This window comes from Electrophorus electricus, chromosome 3 (assembly GCF_041902795.1).
Source record: "Electrophorus electricus isolate QZ-2024a chromosome 3, ASM4190279v1, whole genome shotgun sequence".
NCBI classification, from domain to species: Eukaryota; Metazoa; Chordata; class Actinopteri; order Gymnotiformes; family Gymnotidae; genus Electrophorus; species Electrophorus electricus.
Genome location: NC_137499.1, coordinates 38,498,050 through 38,522,926, shown reverse-complemented (window position 1 = coordinate 38,522,926; position 24,877 = coordinate 38,498,050).

Sequence of the window (24,877 nt, the reverse complement as noted above, 5' to 3'; positions counted from 1 at the left end):
CTCATCCTGGAGGTCATGTGGCTCCCTGTCCTACGGTGTAGAAAGGACGGATGATGGGTTCAGCGTTGTACACTGCTGAACCATTGCATTAGGCATTTCCAGCAATGCAGTTTGATATTTTAGCCATCGCTGTGCAGTGAGGTGTGATGTCTTGTGGTTGTTAAGAAGTGCATGTACAGCATGTGGAACCAGCAGGGTTAGTGGGGTGTACCCCACGATGTCTCATGATGCAGCCAAGGCCTTTTCAGCCGCCGCCGCTGCCCTTAGGCATGGTGGCAGGCCTGCGGCCACCGGATCTAGTTTGCAGGAATAGTAAGCAACTGGCCTGTTTCTGTCTCCATGCTTCTGCAGGAGAACTGACGCCATACACCCATTTCGTTCGTCAACTGTCTGGGTGAATGGCTTGTCTGGATTTTGTATACCTTTCTTTCCACACATGTAGCATCAGTCATTTCTTTTGCCATCATCCTGCTCGTAGCCCTCTCTTCCTCTTCCTCTTCCATGGCCTCGTCCTTGACCACGGCCTCTGCCTCTTTGTCCTGCGACAGTTTGATACATTGTGAGGGCTGCTTGATGTGCCTCATTCTCTTTCCTTGTTTGTTTTTTCCCTGATACAGTTCTCAGCTGTTTTTCTAGAGTGGATGGCATACTGCTCGATAGTGCTCATGGGGGCCGTTTCCCTACCCAACGCATAGCTTGCATGCCTCTTTTCTAATTTAATCTCACAGACCGTTCATGAAGCTATTGCGGAGGTGGGATTCCCATGCTGAGACCTCAGATGGTCCGGCTGCCATCCTGTCCGGTCTTTCTATTCCACAGTGGGTAGTGTGGATTTCTATGAGTCTGCCACAGTATTCTGCTACATTCTCCTCCAGCCCTCGTCTGCAGCCAGCTATGATCGCAGTGTTAACTCGTATTGGGAATGCTATGGTTGCCCGCCCATGGTTGCAGGGCCGGGTCATCCTGGGTAGGCTGGGGGAGAGACTTTGGAATGGTCTTGCACCACCGTCGCCGGAGTGTCTTGCTTTGGCCTCGGCCTGAGTTGCCTCGGCTCTTGGCTCGGTCCCGATGCTGCAGCTCCTGTCACAGCCCCTTGTTCCTCTTCAGCCGGTGGTTGACCTGGCGAGGCAGGCACTGCAGGGGCCGCTGTTACTGGCGGAATGCGAGGCATTAGTGGGCAGGAGACGGTATCAGGGCCAACCTTGGACACCTGCACAGACTGAAGCACCTGAAACTTGCGGTTAACATCCCCCTCCATCTTTTTTCTCTCTCTCTCTTCTGCCTCCCCCATCCAATTATCCCATGCTCCCCAATCAACTGTAATCAGTTTTTTATTTTTTGCCTCCCTCAGATTATACTGTATAGTTTATTTATCCCCATAGAACCTCCCGGTGGAAACCCGTATTTACTGCATAATGTTATTTGAGCCATTACATCTGGCCCATATTTATTCTCCATGTCTGTACATAACTGCGAGTTTCATTTTCGAGGCAGTTGTTTCAGCTTTTTGTTTCTTACTTTTATTGTTACCCATCACTGCATCAGTAATAAAATCAAAATCAAGATATCAATAAAATGCGTTATTAACCCGTTAGGGTTACAAAAATCTCTTTTTTTTACACAATCAGAGGCATCAAACAATCAATTTCATATCAATATTGGAAAGTTATTTATTACTTACTCTACATCAGTTGGCTTCAGTCATCTGCACAACGCTGACACTGTCGTCCTCCATACTAAAACAAACTTTTCCCGAGTGGCCCTGATCGCAGCTCGTCAGAGTCGACTCTCTACCACTCGCATCCGTCGATGGGCGGGGACTCCGGTGCCACTGTTTCCTTATAGTCCACCTTTTGGAGTCTACACTTTTTGCCCCAGTGTCGTCACACTGCACCGGGTCCCAGACCCTCGAGGTACCAGACCTCCCTACAACAGCCGCCGGATCCGCCTTACCCTTGGTTCACTCTACGGTCGATTGCAGCAGTCCGGATCCTGCCTCTGGAACTCCTTTCTCCCTTCAAATACGGGGTTTATATGGGGATATTTATCTTTTTTTTCCTCACGGACATCTCTCTCTCAGTTGTGGGGTACGGAGCTGTGCAATCCTACCAACTACGCCAAATTGTGGAGGAAAAATCAATAGGACTCAAGCCAGATGTGTATTGGTTATGTCTCTTATGCATCGAGGGAGAGAAGCCCCTGACTTCTCTCTTACATGAGTATATATCACCCTGCCACTTCCTGCTGTTTTCTCATGTGCTAATCTCATGAGTGCAGCTAAGGGGGGTTGCGAAACATCCCCGTGCTTCATTGCTGTTAGCTCTTCATTGCTGTTAGCTCTTGGTATTTTAAATCTGCTCGACAACAGCTAAGCAATAACTGTCATTCTTCTGCTTTTTCATCAGCTGCATCATCACTTCTCTATTCACTTCTTTATTCTCCCTTCCTTACAGACTGGTCAAAGGAAGGGGCGAGGGTCACATAAAGGTCACATATTTTCTGATTTCTTCTTTTAAACAAGCAATTTTCCCTTACAGGGAACTATCTAGAGGAAAGCACAGAGTATATATGTGTCCTTTATTTACTATCTAAATCTACAGGACGACGGGGAAAAGTGAGGCATGTTCTAAGGGTCTACATAGAAAGGAAAGAGACAAGGTTAGTAAAGATTAGATGTTCTCTGCATGAAGGAGCCACTAGCCGTTCCCGTGCCCACCATGAGCCACTTCTGTGCTTAGAGAGAGACAGGGAGAGAGAGAAAGAGAAAGGGAGGGGTAAAGGAGACAAGAAGAGGGAGCGGATGACCTCGGGTGACCAGCTCGCGGTCAAGCCGCCATGTCATGGCTGATAGGCAGAGATCTTGCGTTGGGTGCCTGAAGACATAAAGGCTCCAGTATCTAATACTCCCCCCTTTGATTCCAAAGGACTCACATATCAGTATATAGACCTTTCTCATACGCAGGCACCAAAGCAACATTAGCATGATTAATCACAGAGGTAGAAATGTGAGTTATGAAAGAAGACAGCAGTAACAATAAGCAAGGTCCACAAACAAGAATCAACAAAATAATCAGGAGTACAGAAAAACATATGTTTATGAGCCTAGAACCCCAAGGGCCGACAAGGTCAGTTAACCAACTGAACCGAGAATCATGGGCGGGTGGAGGTTTAGCAATAGTGGTCTTCATGTGCGAAATGATGTCAGTAATGTTGTTATAGTAACTAAGGATGTCAAAGCAACACGTTTCATTAGGGACTTTGCAGACGCCTCCCTCCTTTGCCAAGAGGAGATCTAGGGCTAGGCAGTTCTGCAAGACAGTGGTACAGATCTTATCTACCTCATCATTGAGCAATGCCAGGGTGTTTTCAATCCATTAATTTTATTTAGGGCTGCAGTAGTTCCTCCTCCCAGGAACAAACTCCAACCCACGTTCGCTCCAGGGTTAGTCCATGGGTTGGCCAGTACATACCCACCATACCTATTAGGGGTGCCAGTAATTACAGACCTTTTAGCCCTGTCAGATGTCGACTGCGAACGTGTATATATGACCACAGATGGGATAGTTAATCCTGGGGTACAACATCCTTTCCAGGGAATTTGATGATGGATATGACTAACAATTAAAGTGGGTAGGATGGCATACTCCAGCCTACCCACATGATAGCTGCAGATGCTCCAGTGCCCAGGATTGCAGAGCAAAGAGACGGTGTGCCTGTTATATTATTTATTGTGCATCTGCCCAGTCCCGTGCCTAATGCCCATACCTCATTTTTACATAGTGTGTGGCCTAAAAAGGACCATCAGGTAAGCCTGCAGAACATAGACAGGTGGTACATGTCACAGGTAATACTGCTAGGGTCATGTTTCTGAATTTGGGGTAATACCGTTTACTAATGCCAATGTCGCAGTCTGTCCTGTGGTCCGGCCATGAACCACCATCAAAGGCCCATGCGGGGAGATTACCACTGGCAGCTACTGCCTTAGATACATTTAGTAAAAACCCTACTCCCATATTGATTTGACAGTCAGATGAATTATGATTAAGTGCTGTTGCCATAACATCATCTACCAGGACTGGTACCCAAGGTGTATGGAATGCTTGACACAGCAGACAGTCCCTCCCTGGCTCCACCTCTCCTGCTGCTACCAGGGAGACCACACAAGCTAATTTACCATTACACTGTTGTTAATGAATCTGAAAGCCCACTATCCCCCCTTTTGTACCTTTTGAGACTGAAAACAATGCCAATATTATCACACGAATGGGGCCCATTATTCCTATAGTAAGGTTTTGCATGCGCTTATCAGGAAAACAAGGAGAGAAAGGAGCAAAGAGTCTGCAAAAGGATGTTAATAGGCAGATAGGATATCTATCAAGTTATAATACCAATGCTAAAGTGTATTGACATACAGGGCCAAGGAGTACTTCATTGGTGTGTGGTGCAGCCGAGGGGCAGTCCCTCAGCATGAAATCATATAACAAATTTCGTACTGTCTCGAGAGTGGCGTTTCACTCCACTTTCCTTCTCTACACTTTCCATCTCCTCTTTTGAATTTCATGCCATTACAGTGTGTTTCCCCACCAAACTTCTTATCATTGTCATCTACCACCCTGCAGGTTCCCTAGATCACTTCATTGATGAGCTCGACATCCTTCTGAGTCAATTCCCCATTGAAGGAAATCCACTCATTCTCCTTGGTGACTTCAACCTTCCATCAGACAAGCTGCATTCCTCCTGCATCCTTCCACTGTTGACAGCATTTGACCTCACCCTCAACCACTCTCCTCCGACTCACAAAGCGGGCAATGTTCTGGACCTGATCTTTACCCATACCACCACAACATCAGACATCGCAGTTACCCCCCTCCAACTCTCAGACCATCACTTTCTATCTTTCTCTCTCCCTTCCTTCTCTTTCCATCCAGTCCTCTCCAAAATGTTCCTCCTCCCTCTGTCGCAATCTGCAGTTCATAACTCCCTCTTCCTTTACTTCTACTATTTTGTCCACCCTTCCTCACCCAGACTTTCTATCCTCTCTCTCTTTGGATACAGTTACAAATACTTTCATTTCCACACTCTCCTCATCAAGGAATTTTCTGTGCCCTCTCTCCTCTAGATGAAGGATTCGACCCTTTCTTTCACAGGAAGCTACCCTGTGCACAGGAAGCTTGTGCAGTCTCTTGTGATCTCAAAGCTAGACTACTGCAACTCGCTACTTTCTGGTCTTCCTCTAAGAGCCATCAAACCTCTACAACTTGTCCAAAATGCAGCAACACAACTGGTCTTCAATCTTTCGAAGTTCACATGTTACTCCATTGCTGCGCTCCCTTCATTGGCTTCCTGTAGCTGCACACATCAGATATAAAACCTTGATGCTTGCCTACAAAGCCAAAAATTGGACCAGCCCTTTCATACATGGGTCAATGGTCAAAGCCTGATCCGTACCTCGAGTACTTCAAACATCAAGTATGGCTCGGCTTGAAATACCTTGCTTCAGGTCTCATGGACGACAAGCATCGAGACTATTTTCTGTCCTGGCTCCAAGATGGCGGAATGAACTCCCACTTGCTGTCTGGACAGCAGAGTCCCTTGCAGTCTTCAAACACAGACTGAAGACCCATCTATTTGCAGAATGTATAAAGCATAACTGACATGGCTCCCATATTGACTGACTAATTTAATACTTATTGTAGGGTATTGTTTATGTTTTTTAACAAACTCTAGCCCTTATTGTTTATAGCACTTATCATTGTTTAAGATAGACCTTATGTATTTTGCACTTCTAGTTATCAGCATTCATCCCTGTATTCTACAGTATTCTAGTTCATTGGTATGTTTAATTCTAACCTACTATACTGTACTTGGATATATTCTATGAGTAAATGACAAAGCACTTTTGTAAGTCGCTCTGGATAAGAGCATCTGCTAGATGCCATAAATGTAAATGTACTATAAGTGTTAGGGTGCATTTAGCTTGTCGGATGCGTCAGCTACTGGTGATTTCTTCAGCCAGCTGGTCTGTATCCACTGTGCTGATCTCACTGTTAGCACAATGGTTCAGGTCACTGCGATCAGTACACACTGTTCAATTTCTCAATCAACATTTGGGTGTAGTCCGCCAAGATCACGTCCATGTCACATGAATGAGAAACATGGGTAACCCATACGGTGGTAAATGGTCTACCAGAAATTACCTCAAATGCTGACAATTTGGTGGTGGCACTGGGTGTCATTCTGATCTCACACAAACCACTGGCAGTACATATACCCACTTCTTTCCTGTTTCCATCATAGCCTTTGTTAACCTTTCATTCAAGGTATGATTCATTCTGTCAACAATGCCAGATGACTAAGGATGATAAGGGATGTGAAACTTCCAGTCAATAGTTAGGTAGGTGCATAGTTTCTGAGTTACCTTGGAAATGAAACAGGGTCCCTGATCCTGATCAGTATAGATGGTGACAACCTGATCCAGGAATAGATGACAGGCCCTGGTCAATGCCATCAGTTCAGCTATTTGAGCAGACCTGTAAGGGAGAGAGTAAGCCTCCCAAATGAGGTTGGGCAGAGAGCAGACAGAATAACCACAGGAAAATTCGGAGTCAGATGGGTTAAAACATGAGCCATCTACAAAAATGTGATAGCCACCTTTGAGCGGCATGCTAGACAGATCAGAGCGCATGTTTGAGGACTCAAGGATAGCCTCCATGCAGTGGTGGGGCACAGAGTCATCAGAATGATCTAGCGCTGTCAAAAGTGATCGCAACACATTAGTAGGTGAGCTCAGGGTTGTGTGTGATTTAATGGTTAAATTCTGAGTGGTGCAGAGGATGGCTTCATAGCCTGAACGCCGCTGTGTAGTCATGTGCTGTGTTTGAATGTTATTCATAATATTAATAACTTGATGTGAAGTGTGTAGAACCATAGGATGAGACAGTGACAATTTCTCTGGATCAGTGATCAGCAGGGCCGAGGCAGCCACAGCGTGTAAGCAGGCCGGCATGCCTTGAACTACCGAATCAAAAGTTTTGGAAAGGTAGGCCACAGGGCAATAACTGCCACTGTGCTCCTGGGGCAGGACACCTACGGCTGTGGAGCCGTTTTCAGAAATGGTAAAGGTGGAAGTGCAGATTATAATTCGGCAGGCCAAGCACAAGGCCAATTTCAGAGTCCTAAATGAGTGAAATATGGGCTCAGTGCAGTCTTTTCCAGTCTTTTCTACAGCCCTGCCTGAGGACTTTATCATGAAAGGAACAATCCGGCACTCATTGGTGACAATAGTTAACCAGACACAGGAAACTCAGCATGGCTTGTTTTGTGCTGGGCGGAGGGATGTTACATATGACTGCCTGACAGTCATCTGAGTGGACAGCAGGAGCCTCAGATACGTGACAGATGGCTTGCACCACTGGAGCTTAGATGGTGAAACCTTAAACCCAAATGATGGGCTAGATGTTCCAGTAGTGAGCCGGGCCCCATCACGCAGCGCTCCTGCATTGTTGATGACAAGAGGATGTCGTCTGCATAACTGATAGCAACACAGTCCTCTGGAGGGACTCAAGATGCCAATGCATCTCTTACAACAGTAGAGAACACAGCCGGGGAGTCCAGGAAGCCCTGGGAGAGCTGGCACCACGTGTATTGCCTACCGACAACAGTGAAATAGTGATGGTGTGCAGTAATAGTTAGGAATGGTTAGAATGGCAGACACATCAGGCACCAACCGGGCTATAGGAACTACTATGTCATTAATGCGTCTGAGATCTTGAGTAAATCTCCATCCCTTACCACCTGGTTTATGCACCGGGCTTAAGGTGTATTGGAGGATGACACAGTGGGAATGATTACGCCTTGGGCGAGCAGTGAGTCAATGATAGGTGACAGACCTGTTTCTTTTTCAGGAGATAGCGGATACTGTTTACAGTAAACAGGGGTACTGTGCTTGAGTCAACACTTGTAGGGAGGACAATATAAATATAAATCCCACATCGTTAAATCTCACATCGTTATTATGGGTGGCCCACAGTGATTTAGGGATGTCTTCCAGCTCAGGAAGTATTGAGTGGTCTGCTGTGTTGCTAGGTTGGCCCAGCACGTCTGTAAACATAGAGATATTTGGTCCAGAATGGATCGTCATTTTGCCCTGCTCAAAAGAGAGAGAGAGATTGATTTTAAACATTAAATCGTGACCCAACAGGTTACATGGAGAACCAGGAATAACTACAAACCGATGCATCAAAAAAATTGAGGGGTCATCCGGACTTCTAACGGGCAGAGAGTGTGTTTTAGGACAGTCCACAGGGATCCCCGAAATTCCCACAGAACTAACCAGACACTGGACCAGTGTAACAGTGTGAGCTAAAGGATGAATAGGTGGCACCAGAGTCCACCAGAAATTAATAAGAACGATTATCGATCAGCAGATCAATAACAGGAAGCGAACAAAAATCATTAGCTAGGGTGACACTTAAATCTGCAAACTGGTTCGGATCAGTGTCCGTGAGGGTCCTGTCCTGTGGGCACTCCTATTGATTAGGTGCTGGTGCCGGTGGGAAAGCTGGCACAGCCTGCCAATTACCAGGATATTGAAATTCGTCCTTGGGCTGCTGACCCTTTCTGTCATCATTCTTTCACTTTGACTCATCCCACCATTTCTTATGGCATTCACGAGCAAAATTACCCTTTTTGTGACAATAGTGGCACTCCAAGTTCTTCTTAAACTGGGTGCTAGCCATGGCGGGGACTGGTTTCTGTATTGTAATGGCAAGGGCGCCTGCAGCCTCTAATTCATGCACCCTAGAAGCAAACTCAGTTGGAGACTTACTAAAGAGGTTACACCGCAGAGATTGTGCATGTTGAGGATTCATATTTTGCAGACAAGTTCATATGAACAGGTTCCTGTCTGACTCTAAGGTTGATCCAAGGCCTGCATGCTCAGTCCAGGCCCTAGTAAAACTGGAGACAAACACGAATCACGGCTCTTCAGGGTCATATCTGCAGCTCCGAGAAGCCTGTAGTTTAAGTAGGAATTCCCTCAGTTCCTGATAAAAGGTGTCAATGTTATTGTGCTGTGCCCAGTAATAGACATTGGCTCCATCGCTATTCAAATTTGGGAGGGTGTCGTTGCTAAATGACAGTGACTTAATGTCATTAATCAGCTCCTCCTCAGTAAACCTGAGCTTTAAACAATGCATCAGAATGGTCTTGAAATCAGGTCCTGTTAATTGAGCATATTTGATGCATCCCTTTAAAGCATCCACAAATGCATGAACATTAGTTGGATCAGGTAAACTGTCACAAATATTTTTAATACCAGTCATGCTAGGAGGCATAACTCTACACAGTTTCTCACCCAGCATCATGAATGGAGTAGAAATGTTTACGGACGGGCTGGAGGCATGCCCCAAAGTCTCACCCTGCCAGAGAGGCCAGGTTAGGATAGAAGGCGGGTGTGGGCTTGCCGTCCACGCCTCCTCCAGAAGCTCTCAGCTTTCTGATTCAGCTCAGATGTGTCTGTATCATTTGGCACAGAAACATCTGCCCGACGAGGAGCCTGTCTTATTAGTGTATGCTTCACAAGCAGAGGAGGGGATCCTTTCAGCTGTGTGGCAGATATTTCAGACAAAAACAGCTATTTCAGACTAATAAACAATAAGTTGCATTTCAATAAGTCTCAGGCAGGATAACAAATTTTTGCACAGTGTACACAAAATTCAGCTCGTGTCAATAGATGAGACTTCTTCCACCTTTTCGACAGGCAGGATAACAAGTACAAAATTCAACATTCAGTTCATACCAAAGGACAAGCAAGACTTCTTCCAACTTATTTGAGACAAAAACGCACCTAAACTAAATTTAAACTAAATTTAAGCACAGAGACACTGAGCAGGAAAAAGACACATTAAATACTAGGGTGTCACTTACCTGTGCAGTATCCCAATTCTGACCCAGACTGTGATCCCACTTCTGACCCTTAGAACATGCTTCGCTTTTCCCCGTCGTCCTGTAGATTTAGATGGGACACATATATACTCTATACTTTCCTCAATAAAGTGGAACTCTCTTGATTCACTACGCTGGTGTGAGTGTCTCTTGACTTCCCCGGATCCAGCTACAGAGGATGGAGGGCAGAGAGTAGCTTAGAGGAGATCGAATCTGAAGGACTGGTCATTTTGAACCTGTTTGTAACAGTTAGTAATACAGACACCTTAGGTTAGGAGGCAGACACATACTAGGAGAAAAGCGAGATTTATTATGGGCAAATCCAGACTCGTAATCATTAGAACAGTCCAGGGCCATAGAATCAATGCATAGAGTATGCGAATACATGAAAAACAAAAGGGAAACAAAACACACAGTGACAAACAGGAGAAGAAGTCTATAACAATAACATAAGCAACAATAAGAATACTCAACTAACACTAGCAATAATTTGGAATATGAACAGAGGCTAGGATTAACAATGACCAGCAAACTAACAGTGAACAACGCATATGAATAATATATCAGTATTAATGGGGTGAACAAGACACATTATAAGAGTTCTCTGCATAGCTACAGCTCAGATCGCAGGCAAAACACCGTTCTAGTGGAGCAGCTGCTTTGTTCCATGAGCATGACAGAAGAAATCTCAGAGTCTGGCAACCACTATCTACTACGGGGAAGAAAGTACAGCGGTTGTCACGGAAGGATCCTCCCCCCACGAGTCACGTGGTATGGCCCGCCACGTGTAGGGGGACTCACATGTGTATTATTCATAACCATGCCTCCCCTGGGATAGCACACACCTGCATGGGGATTAATGTTAAGTGTTTGTAGGTATTTAAACCCCTGTCAGCGTGTGCTCCCTTGTTGGTCATTGTCACTATGTGTGTGATCATTTCAATCATTGTAACTGTAACGTTGGTTTGTGTAGTCCCATATTAATGTATATGTGTTCTTCGTTTAATGTTAAGTGTAGAGTCATGTTTACCATTAGTGTTATGTGTGAGTGCCACCTTTGTCGTATATGTTTAATGTCAATAAATGTCCTTCACAGTCGAGGGAGTCTGCGCGTCTTGCCCCGCGCTCTGCGGCACTCAGACCAGAAGCGTTACAGCAGTAAGAAACGCCACCAAATCCTCCAACCCTAAGGCAGCCTTCTCAAAGACTAAAGAGCAACCAAAACATTAATGTCCTTACTGTGACACCAGAGAACACTATCTGAGAATGTATGCTAAATTTAAATCACTGACTCCTCAGCTGATTTACCACCTGCCCGAATTTGCCTGTATAAGCCACCCTTCTGGTCAAGTGGAGTGGACTGGTTTGGCCCTTATAATGTAAAGATTGGACGGCATATTTAAAAGCGCTGGGGAGTCAAATTCATTTACATTTACATTTACATTTATGGCATCTAGCAGACGCTCTTATCCAGAGTGACTTACAAAAGTGCTTTTTCATTTACTCATAGAATATTCTAGTACAGTAGGTTAGAGTCCAACATACCAATCAAATGTATGACAAGTTGCGTGCATCTCTATAACCTGGAAAGTATTGATATAGATGCATTCCTGATGGCCTTGAGGAGGTTTGTGGCCAGAATGGGTAAAAATCAGATGCTCGCGGATATAAAATAGAAGCTTTATTAGCGTTCAACTTAGTGGTAGCTGAATAAACCAGGGTCAAAACCAAAAGTGACAACGATCTGATTGAATGTCCCTGATTGGCTGAGTCATCGGCCGATAATGAACAGTCTGCTGGGTAATGTAGTGTGATAGGAGGTCGGGCAGTATCGGGATGCTTGGACGCAGTGTACACCTATTGTTCTTGCAATGTTTTGAGCAGCTTTTGCGTTGAGGATGCAACACTGTGTTTACAATGTACATACTTTGGGACACCAGTCTGGTTGGTGTAGGTAAGAGCACGTGTGTGGTTCAAGCCCTCTGCATCAATGTGATTAGCACAGCAAAACATGTTCTCAATCAAATTGAATTCCCTCAGTGTGAGAACCAAATAGTAGTAACAATGACAATACAAAAAAGAACTAGTAGGTACAATATACAGTTCATTCTCCTCACCCCATTCAGTCCATCAATGTCCACTTGATACCTCATGGTTGACTCGCTGTTCTTGATGATCCTGTAATCCAACTGCAACTGGATGTTCAATGAACACAGTATGGGCCACACTCAGTTCACACCCTTACTGTGTTATCTGCGTTGGAGACTGAATGTTTACACGCCGTTGTCAAGACTTGTTCAAAATCCTCACTGTCTGAGTGGTCTCACAGGTGGTGTTTGTTGAGTAACACGGAGTCACTGGTCTGGAAGTTCCACTAGGTCCTGCCTCAGCAGCTTGATTGTCTAGTTTACTTTCAGTCATTGGAACTTGTGATTGTTGCTCTGTGTGCTGCACTGGCTTCAATAAATCCAGTTCCCGAGAACAAGATGAGCCGACACTTTCTTACAGCAGTGGTTGTTGATAAAGCAACTTTAAAAGTCCTTCATGTCCGGGTCCTCGCCAACCTCTTTTGAAAGTCTTCACATACACATAATCCCCTGGAAATCTCCTTCTTCAATGTTTCGCTTACATCCTTCAGTTGCACCCATTACTTGTGTAAAGATCTCTTTATGAATCTTTGTCAGGCACTTAACATATTCCCCCAGTTTTCCTTGCAGTTGTTCTAGATTAGGCCCTTTAGTTGGTCCCCTAAAATAAGTAACAGGCATCGGGCATCCCATGAGCATCTCATGTGGAGTCAGATGGGTATTACAATTAGATGTCATTCTCATGCTCATTAAAGCTAGGGGTAAGGCATTTAACCAATTCATTTTCTGTTTGCTATCTGCACATAACAATTTTAGCTTTTAGGACTCCATTTTGACATTGAACTATACCTTGTGATTGAGGATGATAAACATATCCCAGTCTACATCTAACTCTTAGTGCTTGTGCTATGATATTGATTACTCTGTTAACAAAGTGTCTAAGTATAATCTCTTGTATTAAAAACAAATCTAGGTATAATCTAGGTATAATCTCTTGTATTAAAAACTTGGCTGCTCAACCTGTATCTTCTTTTGCCATTGCTTATGCTTCTACCTAACCGGAATGTATTTAAACTTTCCAGTGGGTTTCACCATATCTACATATTGCATCACTATGTGTCTAAATGGTCCACCTGGGACAGGAATATGCCCCAATGGTGCAGTTAATTATTTTCAGTAATTGTACTCTACACATAACAATGATCTATTGTACGAACTAAATAAGGAGACCACCATTCTTGCTTAATTATCATTATCACTTCCTTCCTAAAATGTTCAACAAAGTTAATGGAGGTATATATAGGCCATTTGTCTCTTATCAAAAACCATGAATCTGAACTGCCCCCCCCCCCCTTTCTTCAATTTGTCACAGTTAGTCCCTCCATTTTTTTCATGGTTTCCTTCGTGTATTGTTTTGGTTCCATTCCTTATTTTCTTTTTCTCTGCCCCTCGTTTGGTTTTCTACACCTGTCATTACTTTCACCTGTTACTAATTTCTAGCCTTGTTAATGTTTATGAAAGCCCGTATTTGCATGCAAGTAGAACCGTTGTTTTGTTTATCCAAGTCTGTTTATATCATTCCTAACCTATTTGTTATTCTTACCTTTTTGTTTGCAAGCTATCTACGATATACTTTTTAATGATGTAGTGTTTAATAGTTTGTTTATATACTTAATAGTGTGGGTTAATTGACTAGCCCCAACCTTTCATTCCTTCTTACCTATACCTTGTATCCAAGGTGGCTGTCTCCTCCAGCAGAGCCCATCTCTAATCATCAGACATGGGGCAGGATAGTTTAGTTGTTACTTCTACCAAGTTATTAAACTTCATATTATTACTAATACTGTGAGTAACTAACATATTGATATGACCTACTCTATGCAAGCTTAATACATCTCTGACCATCTATGAAATCAGGAAGGATCTCTTGCTGTATGCAGTTACAACTATAGTAAATATACTGAAAGACTGATGATTTGATACACTGGATGATTAGAGATAATGTATAAAGCAGAGTAAAAGAAAACAAAAGTAACTGGGAAATGCAAGGTAAATAGGAACAAAAAAACTACAGATAAAATAAAATAAAAACATAAACCACCATCAAAGTACATGAACCCCCATCAGATAGGAGCTGAATTTATATACTGACACAGCAAGACAAGACAGTATTACTATCGCTCTAATTTAGAATGAAATCTACTGCAGCACCATGAATGGTCATGCTAAACATTTTATCCAGCCCCTACCTTAAACAAAAACAACCTAATGTCAATCAAATAGAAGAAGACTAAAACAAAGAAAAAGTCATCATGCATTCAAAGAGTAAAGAAATAATATCAAAACAAAAAACAAGAAAAAGAAATAAAACAAAAAACAAGAAAAAGCAAAACTGCCATCATGTAGCCTCAAGGCTCCTCCTCAATTCCCCCAAATGCACAAATTTAAAGACATAATTTGGTAAGTGGTGACACGAAGTCCTGTGAATGCGCCTGCCTTAGGTTATCCTGTACTTTGGGCAGGATCTTACCTGTCATTGGCTGTCCAGTCTACCTTTGGACTTGCACCACGACTTCCAGTCCCTCCGGAGGAAGCAGGAGCTGACGTCATACGGCTGGCACAGCAAGGCAGGATAGTTAAGCGTTACATGAAAGCCCATCTGCTGAATTATCTGCCACTTGTCATACACCACCCCAAAATGGCGTGTTATAACAGTCCAAACAGCCTCAACACTAAATTGAAGCAACTGAAGCCCTGTAAAATTCTGATAACGAATTAGACAATACATCAATCAAATTATCAAAGCAGACGGAAGAATGGAGTAGCAAGGCAAACCACATGAAGACCAAATATCTAACTGAAACAAAATGTCATGGCAAATAAGTTGTGGCTGAGATGGTGAACTGCTGATAACCAACAAACATTTGAGTTGACTCTGATTTATCCACTTTACATACAATCAATCAATACAAGGAATGAGGCAACTCCCACAGAATGCTAGCAAAACACTTCCTACCAGACATAATTATAGCCTACCATTTTTCAAGCAAGCTATCAAACCATCCAGTGACATTTGTATCGACCCCAGAGTTCCTGCCGACTTCATATCTCAAGGGTTCCAGTTTCGACAGTGCTATAGTAATAGAATCATGTGTTATTTGGGCTGTCTTATTTGGAATGTCTGTACAGCAGGATTCACCTAGCAGAACAAAAATACCTCCTTTTCTGCTAATAACTATAATGAGTGGCTCGGGTACCGAAGGGTGTGGAGCAGGACGCACAGACTCTCTCGACATGGACAAACATTTATTTACATAAAACATAAAGACTATAGTGGAACTCACATGTAACACAAATAATGAACATAGGCACATTTAATACTTTTTAACATCAACACGAGGTAGACAAACATATTCACTAATGTTACATTTAGACGCTAAAAAACAAACAACAGGATACATCAATAATGACCAACAGCACTGCACACAATGATGAGGGATTAAATACACAAAGACAATCAAGGTGCAGGTGTGTGCAGGCGTGGTTACAAACAAAACCCTCCCACTGCACGTGGTGGGCCAAAGCACGTGATGTGAGAGAGGCAAGCGTTCCGTGACAATAACATTTACATTTACGGCATTTAGCAGACGCTCTTATCCAGAACGACTTACAAAAGTGCTTTGTCATTTACTCATAGAATATATCCAAGTACAGTACAGTAGGTTAGAATTAAACCAATGAACTAGAATACTGTAGAATGCAGGGATGAATGCTGATACCTAGAAGTGCAAAATACATAAGGTCTATCTTAAACAGTGATAAGTGCTATAAACAATAAGTGCTAGAGTTTGTTAAACAACATAAACAGTACCCTACAATAAGTACGAAATTAGTCAGTCAATAATGGAGCAGTGGCAGTTGTCCTTTAAATATTCTGCAAATAGATGGGTCTTCAGTCTGCATTTGAAGACTGCTGTCCGGACAGCAAGTGGGAGTTCATTCCACCATCTTGGAGCCAGGACAGAAAATAGTCTCGATGCTTGTCATCCGTGAGACCTGAAGCAAGGTATTTCAAGCTGAGCCGTACTTGAGGTTCGAAGTGCTTGAGGTATGGATCGGGCTTTGACCATTGACCTCATGTATGAAGGGGCTGGTCCATTTTTGGCTTTTTAGGAAAGCATCAAGCTTTTAAATCTGATGTGTGCAGCTACAGGGAGCCAATGAAGGGAGCGCAGCAGTGGAGTAACATGTGTGAACTTCGGAAGATTGAAGACCAGTCGTGCTGCTGCATTCTGGACAAGTTGTAGAGGTTTAATGGCTTTTAGGGGAAGACCAGCAAGTAGCGAGTTGCAGTATTCTATCTTTGGGTTAGATTAGAAACACGAGTTGAGAACGACAACTGGTTGTCCAAATTTGCGCCCAGGCTACGGGCAGCTTCGGATGGTGATACCAGGGAGTTCTCAAAGGAAACTGTGAGGTCATGGTAAGGGTTGGGAGTACCTGGGATGAACCGAAGCTCGGTTTTACTGGGGTTGAGCTTCAAGTGGTGGGCTGTCATCCATGATGTGATGTCAGTCAAGCATGCTGAGATACGTCTGGAGACCTGCGTGTCAGAGGGTGGAAAAGAAAGAAATAATTGAGTGTCATTGGCATAGCAGTGATAGGAGAAACCATGAGAAGATATTACATCACCAAGAGAACGAGTATACAAAGAGAAGAGAAGGGGGCCTAATACTGAGCCTTGTGGAACACCAGCGGAGAGTCTACATGGTTTGGATGTGGAGCCTCTCCATGTCACCTGATAGGACCATCCATCCAGATAGGACTGAAACCATCTCCAAGCAGAGCCAGTCACATCAAGCCTGGAAAGAACAGAGAGAAGAATGTTGTGGTTCACTGTGTCAAAGTCTGCTGAAAGGTCTAGAAGAATCAAAACAGATGACTGTTTGGCAACTTTAGCGGCATGAAGTTTCTCAGTCACTGCTATCCGAGCTGTTTCTATAGAATGTATCAGTTTGTAGCCAGACTGATTGGGCTCATGCAGCTGGTTCTGTGTGAGAAAAAGAGACAATTGATTATAAACTGATCGTCCAAGGGCTTTTCAGAGGAAAGAGAGAAGTGATACTGGTCTGTAGTTGGTAACGCTGGAGCTGTCCAGTGTGGCCTTCTTGAGGATTGGTATCACACTGGTGGTTTTGAATGCAGTAGACATATCCAAAGCCATATGATTTTGCCAGGTCATTAGTGAAGTGGCCTCTAATTGCTCTGCTATGATTATTAGTGCATCATGAGTGTAATTAATAAAATGCTGCAGGTTATAATGTGTGTAATTCATTCAATCTACATTTTTATTTATTGTAACCCACCAAAAAGGTGCTGATTCAAATCCTGCTACAATTTGGTCCCTGGCCTTGAATTCATATGGAACCGCCCTAGGAGCTCCGATAGCATCAAGGTGAACTTTGTTATCGAAACTTACTACAGCACTTTTTTCAATTTGATTATGTGTTTGTTATGCATAATGATGAGTTTCCATTAATGCTGATTCTGGTACTGGAATCATAGAGAATGGCACTATTAGCATAACTCGGGCGCATAAACCTGTCCATTTGGCTGCTAGGGTCACATATAATCCCTTATGTCCACATACTCAATAAAAATCAGGAACCACTGCACTGTCCCAATAAGTGGTGATTTGGGCATGACTAGGCGAAATGTTCAAGTATGTAATTTCACCAGTTGCACTATCAAAGTACTCGAGGGTACCAATTATACTATTCGCATGGCTTGGGGCATGGTCTGAAATCCAAATTTTTTCACACTTCCCTGAAAAATCTGGTATCCACTCTGCCTATATGTCAGTTTCATTACCTCCTACAATACGTTGTGGGATGGGTGAAAGGATACTATTATACCTATTCAAGAACTATCTGCATTACAGCCTACTTATTGGATCATAACGAGTGCAGCTTTTATACATCAGACACCAGAAGGCACGCGGCGTTCCACTAACACATGTGGAGAAGTTGCAGGGAAGAGACCAAGTGACTGGCTTGATTTTCCCTTTAGTGCATGCAATGCAACTATCTTTTGTAAAGGTACGAGCAGTGTAACTAACATATGATAAACGTATATTATCTGGATGCATAAATGCAGTATACATCTTTTGCTCCCGCAAAGTTATGAGCAGATTTTGCATAGAGGAAGCAACACTGCGTTTACGACGTATATACCTCTGGATACCTGAATGGTTGGTGGAGTTAAGAGCATTCATTTGATTTAAACCCACTTTAACAGTGAGATTATCACAACCTGACATGTTATTACAATCAACTGGGTTCCTTCTGTGTGAAAACCAAATAGTAGAAACAAGTAAAAATCAAAAGAAACAATATGCAGTTCATTCTTCTCACCCAATTCAGTCCATTAATGTCCCTTTGAAACTTCATGATTGACTCGTTAGTTCTTGATGTACCTGTAATCCAATTGTCGCAGGATGTTCAATGGTGACGGTATTGGCAGCGCTAGGCTCACACCTTTACTGTGTTTTCTGCATTGGAGTCTGAATGACTGTTTACCAGCCGTAGTCAAGACTCTTGTTCAGAATCCTCACTGTAGGTGGCCTCTCAGGTGATGTCTGACGAGTGACACTTCGACTCACTGGCCTGGAAAGTCCACCTATGTCCATTCTGTTGTTGCTAGCAGTGGATACATTTTTGCTGTCTTCTTTTGTTTTGGGGCATAGGGTGGTGGTCTCTCTGTCGCTGTTTAAAGATGTTGTCCACAGCTTTCCTTTGTTTCACTTTTCTTCTTGTAATCCAATTCTTTTTCTTTTACTTGTCTTGCATGTTTTTCAAATGCTTGCAGTATTGTCAGTTCACTTTGTTGGTTCGCCACTTCAGCTTTCTTTTTCCTTTTCCTTTGTATAATAAAGTCTTTAACTATTTGGCAGGTTTCTTCATCAAAATATCCTCTCAATGGACACTCTTTTTTTAGTCATCTTGTTCCATTTTTTTCATAAGTCATTCGTTCTCTTTCTGTCCCTATCCCTTCTAATAGGACCATATTAAGTGGTGTCATTTCACTTAGCTTGGTCCCCATTGTGTATAGTGACAATCTATTTTTAAATCCATTATTTCTTATCACTACTTTTAATGAAGTAATATACAATCTGTTTCTATTGTTCAGTTATAGATTAAGCACAAAAATAAATCAACACTAATAAATCAGTGTGTGTATAGTGAGCAAGTCTATCTCTTTATTACAACAACGGCATGTGTATGTGTGTATGTGTGTGTGGGTGACCTTGCAGCTCCTACCCCTGAATTAGGAGGGGGTTGTGTGTGTGTGTGTGTGGGGGGGGGCTCTCAGACTCCCTCCCACTTGTACTTCTTTTCACTAAGGGCTCCATCTCACTCCTCTGTGTGCTGCATACATTTAAATCACTCACTTATGCTCCTCCCTTGCTGTGTCTACATGGGGTCCATTATGAGTAAACCTCTAGTTTGATCTTGTTAGTTCTGGGGCAAGTATAAGCATGATACATCATATTTGTAATGCCTTACAATTGGTGTTCATGTTCATGAATCACTTCATAAGCATTATGCGTGTATGTCGTAACAGCCTCTAGCTCTCGATTAGGTCTTGGTATTTTATACAATGGTTTTTTTTTTTCACAGCATAGCAAAAATCCCATTTTCTAATTTCATGCTGCCCCTCAAAAAACCATGCAGAAGCTTTCATTTTTTTCCTCTTCCCACAGTTTTTCTGAAGTATGGTATATCTGAGCTACCCTTCCAACAAGCCTGTGACGGGTCGGGCAAAATCAGACGCTTGTGGATATGAAACAGCAGGTTGGTTTAATTGTTGTTCAGGGGTTGTACAATAATCCAGTGTGACGACAAATAGAGATTATAAAGGGATAATCCAAGTCATAGAGAGCATAACAGTCTGAGTCAAAAACCAGACACAGATACTAATGATGTACAGGTGAGTTGAATACACCGGTGATGATTAAATGTCTCTGATTGGTGGAGTTGTTGCCAGGCAGAACAACGGGTTGCTGGGTGTTGTAGTCTGCTATGGGATCTGGCATTATGACACTGTTTTAATAATTCTTCATGTTCTGCACTTAGGATGTATTGTGTAGCTGCTTTCAACCTATCTACCATAACTTTTTCTGCCATTGCCCTGTCATCTGATTTCATAGCTATTTTATAATATGACCTGTCTGATGATCTATGAATTTATTTTTTGTCTGTTTTTATCTAGTTTATTTCTTTGCTGGCTTTCATCATTGGTCCTAGATCTTTGGCTTATCTGCTTTTAATCTACATAATTATCTCTTCCTAGTAGATTAATTGGATAGGACTCTGAAAACAACAGTGGCATTCTTATATGGTCAGCTCTAAGAGTTCTGTGAATTTTAATTTTTGTATTTTCCCAGAGGAACCTTGTGTTCGAATTCTTTGAATTAGAAAGGGGTAAGTGAGAACCTTCTGGTCCAACTGCTGAGTGGGTGGCTCCCATGTCCACCAGGAAAGTCATGGCTTATGTGTCCCAGTTATCCACATGTCCAGCAGTATATTATTCTCTGGCCCTGTTGTTGTTCTGGTGCTTGTTGTAGGTTATGACTTTCTTCTTGTTGATAGGCACCTATGGTAGGGACATTAACTGGTCTTTGCATTCCTCCTCATCCTCTTCCTCTTTCTCTGCCTTTTCCTCTTTCACCTCCATGCACATAGAAATTGATTGGAGGTCTTACTGGAGCTGTAGCTGGAACAGTGACTGGAACTGCTTGTGCAATCTGTGGATTAATGTTTGGAGCAAGAGTAGGTTGAGTAACTACTGCTGCCTATATGATAGCTTCTTATGTTTAGAGCATGGTTATATCAATAGATGCATCACTAAGCTTTTTAATCACCACTGCTGCTTGATTTACCACATATTCTTTTTTCTTCTTTTTTCAGCTCTGTTAACTGAGCCTTCTGTAACTGCATTGTCAACTTCTCCATGGTTTCTTTCTCTTGTTCCTTCTTTTACTTGCATCTCTCTACATGTTCCTTGAAGACTGACCATTCCATGTTACTTAGGCCCACTACCTCTTCAAGTGTACCTTGTACTTCTTGTGGCAGGCTTTTCTTGAACATCATGTGGAAGAGTCTCTGGTCGGTTTCATTCTGATTCCAAGATCACCCAGTCTCTTCTAGCCATTTTCTTTGGAAGGTGGTGATGTATTCATGGACACATTCTCCAGGTTTCAGCTCTAAGATGTGTAATTGACTTGGATCCATTTTTGTTGGAAATTCTTGCCTGATGGCATCCCATATATTGTTTCTCTGAGGATCCAATGGTATAGCATCCCATTTTGGCTTTGCATGTCTTTCTGTCTTAGCCAATGAGAATGTTTTCCATTTTTGCCTTCCCACAGTCTGTGAAAGAATAGCCTTGATGTCTCCTTTGGCTAACTGATGTCCTGCTGTGCATTCTTCAAAGGCTGTTATCCATCTTTTAGCAGCACTATTTATGTTTGGCAGTTGTACTATCAATCCTTTCAAATCCATGAATGACCATAGCACATATGAGCCCTATGTGAAGCAGTGGACATTTTCTGACTTGTTGCTTGTTTAGTAAGTGATTGGATCTTCTGGGTAGTTGTTGTTCTTTATCTCTGTATGATTGGTCTTCTTCATCTTTACTTTCACTTTGTTCTGCCTTGATGATTATCGAGTCATCTTGCTGACGGTATGGGTGTGTTCAATAAATCCAATTCATACCCGTGGTATGGACCACCAATTAATGTGGTTCCTTATTATTTCCTAAATTTCAATTGTATTATTAAGTACATTTTAAATCGAAAAAGATGCAGACTCAATAATTAATTGAATAGCAGGTCCTGTGTTTATTTTGCTGTTCAATATAACATACAAATGAAGCATAATTGGGAATATGTCTAACAGTCTGTCATGATTAGTCCCTCCCGGCTTCCATGTTTCATGTTTTCCCTGTCTTGTGTATTTTAGTTCCATGCCATAGTTTCGATTTCTCCGCCCCTCATTTGATTTTCCACACCTGTCCCTTGTTTCTAGTCTTGTTAAGTTCTGTTTGTGTGGAATATATTGAAAGTTTGAATATACTGGATATATGTAAGCCCATCTTTGTTTCGAAGCCTTTGTGTCTGTTCGCCTGTTTGATTCTAGCTGTTTTGTTTTTCCTTACCTCTGTATGTTACTTCTTAGTTTCTGTTATAGCCTGATTTCCCTGTTTGCCTTAGTATGCTTATGGTTCGTGTTTCCTAGTGTCACGATCAGTCCCTTCCACCTTCCGTGTTTTCCTTGTCTTCTGTTCAGTTCCGTTCCATAGTTTCATTTTGTTCTCACCTTGTTTGATTGCTTACACCTGTCCCTCGTTTCTAGTTTTGCGAAGTTCACGTATTTAAGCACTGTTGTGTGCCTTGGTTGTTGATGTTCATTTGAATTTTTGAATGTGTTTAGTTCATTGAATGGTTGTATGTTTATTTCGTATGGTTGTGTTGGTTTGTACTCCGTGTTTCCTAGCCCTGCGTTTTCCCTAGCCTTAGTTATAGCCTGCTTCCCCGTTTGTCTTCGTGTGTGTTTATTTTGTTACTCTTGTATTCCCGTACTCTCCGTGTGAGCTCTTTGCCCCTGAACTGCCTTAACAACTCTGATTTTGGATTTGCCTATAATAAATCTCGCTCCTCTCTGCACATGCGTCCGCCTCCCTACCGCTCACCGTTACACCTAGCCCTCATTTATCCTAGCCATTGTTTTTGTTATCATGTATTCTAAAATTCTCCGTATTGGCTCTGTGACCCTGGACTACCCTAATGACTATGATTCTGGATTTGCCCCTAATAAATCTCGCTCTTCTCCGCACATGCATCCGCCTCCTTACCGCTCACTGTTATACAGTCCCAGGAGCTCAAGATCTTTATACAATTTCTTCAAGGACAGTTATATTACCACTTTTTGTCTTTTTTACTTAGTACTTTTCAGGGTTTCCACCACTATATCCAAATCATGCATTATTTAACATATTCAACACCAGTTAGAGTTTGGTACCATTATATTCAATCGTTATATTCAAACTGTTTTATTTTTTAAAAAGTGATCTCATTCAAATCACCTGGTGCCCATCGTGATAATATTGTTTGTTCCAGTGCCAGGCTGAGATACTGAGGCCTTTGACTGAGGCCCTTGGAGGCCTGACACAGAGGCCCTCAGAGGCCTTACACTGAAGCCTACAGAGGCCTTTTCTATGTGAACCCAGTTTATTTTAAACCATCCACACCTTTTCTGCTTACAATATCATTTTACTTTCTCAAATTCCATACCACTGGAAAGCTTGGTAGAGAGGGCCTGAGTATAGTTTGGGTATATTTAGTTTGGTACTGTTGTCAGACCCTGGCTAGAATCTGACCGGCTTAATTTTATGGCAGGAAAGAGAGGTGAGAACAATAGGAGGTCTGTCATGGGATTGGAGGTTGTACTTGGAGCTCAATAGCAAGCTTGTTAGGTTTGTCTAGATAATGACCCTGTCTTTCCTTTAATAATCACGCTCCAGTAAATAAAACTGTAACTGTCTGGCAGAGATCAGACATCATGCTCAATACCCCCTTCAACCGGGTTACATCTTCTTTACTGCCTGCTTTTCAGTTTATTGATGTGCCTCTCAATTTCTTCCATTTTGACACTGGTGACCCACTACTGACACCAATGTAGCATTGGCAGAGAAGAATCAGAAAATGCCATTTATGCTCAAGAACAGTGATCTTTGTTATTGAGTGGCAAAAAAGAAAAGCGTATAGAATGGAAAAGGAAAAGAGTCCAGAATGGTCCTTGGCATTTTAGGGTTCCTTGGCATTATAGTCCTTGGGGATGTCAGGTGTGTATATTGAATAACAAACTGTCACGGGACGTTCCTCCCCACGAGTCACGTGGTACGGGTGCCAGGGGGTTTCACCTTGTTTGTGGCCACGCCTTTTGTGATTACGTGCACCTGCATGGGGCTTAATGTCGTGTCTATTTAAATCTCCGCTAGTGTGTGTATGGTGTTGGTCATTGTTAGTCTGCTGTTATATGTTAAATACGTATGTAGTCCTTGTTAAGTGTTATTGTGTAATGTGTTGTGTTAACTATGGAAGTCATGTCTTTTGTTAGTATTGTTTATGAGTGCCACCAGTGTTGTTTGTGACTTTCATTAATAAATGTTTCACAGTATCGAGGGATTCTGTGCGTCCTGCTCCATGCCAATCGGCACTCGAGCCAGCAGATCCGTTACAGAATGACCAACCACCACAGGATGCCAGCTCTTTTGGTGAAGAACTGACTTCCTAGCGGGAGGTGCATGGCCACCCCCTGCACTGGATCACTGGCGCCTGGATCCCAGGAGATTGGGGAGAGGACCACGACTGGTATCCGGGTCCACTCCGGAGGTGGAGGGGAACACCCCCAGGAATTTCTTAGCTGAAGCCTAAGGAGGATGGATGTGCCCCACATCAATCAGAAAGAGGTTGGTTGTGTGGAGCTAGTGGGATCCCTGGAGGGCAGAGCTGTAGCCCGAGTTCCTTCCGATCAGCAGACTCGCCAGCGAGACTGGAGGAGTTTGCCCAAAGCCTCGGAGGCAAATCACCTCTGTGACGCTCCTAAAGCGGAAGGAATGAGGAGGATCGTTCAGGGGAGGAGCACGTCCGGAACCGGGGCGGAAGTGAACCTCTAATGAGGCCGGGGACATGTCTTTTGTTAGTATTGTTTGAGTGCCGCCAGTGTTGTTTGTTTCTTTCATTAATAAATGTTTCACTGTATCGAGGGATTCTGTGCGTCCTG